Consider the following 644-nt stretch of genomic DNA (forward strand, 5'->3'; position numbering starts at 1 on the left):
GGAAGGAAGGAAGGAAGGAAGGAAGGAAGGAAGGAAGGAAGGAAGAAAAGGAAGGAAGGAAGGAAGGAAGGTGGGAGGGAGGGAGGAAAGAAGAGAGAAAGAGAGAAAGAAAGAGCTCTCAAGGTAGAACTACATGACTGAAATGAACCCTACCTTCACTTAAAAAGACACACATTCTTACATCTCAGCCATTTTCCTCTTTCGTTTTTAATAACATGTTCTCATATTTTCTTTGAGTTCAGAAGCCCCAGAACTGATGATCATTTTATAGACCATGGCACACCATCTGTACAAGAAGGATGGGCAAAGAGAACAAGAATTTCTCAGCTTTAAAGCCCAATTTGGTTCCTTTCACTTGACCAATCAGAGATCCAGAGTGGAAAGTCTCCATAAGTCACTTGGGTGGAGCAGCTTTTGCCCCTCTGTTATTTGTCCTGGTTTATAAACTGCCTGACATAGTTCCTGCAAAGAACATAGTGCATTTGACAAGAGTGTTGAAATAATGCTGAATTTTTAAAGGGGAAAGACACATGGATTCTGTTTAGTGGAGGGGAAGGGCAGGGAAGGATTGTTGGTATGAAATCTGGATTGCTGGTATTAAAACCCAACCAAGATAGTAAAAATCTACCCCAAAGGTGGAAGCC

This window comes from Hipposideros armiger, unplaced genomic scaffold, assembly GCF_001890085.2.
Source record: "Hipposideros armiger isolate ML-2016 unplaced genomic scaffold, ASM189008v1 scaffold_696, whole genome shotgun sequence".
Taxonomy (NCBI): Eukaryota; Metazoa; Chordata; class Mammalia; order Chiroptera; family Hipposideridae; genus Hipposideros; species Hipposideros armiger.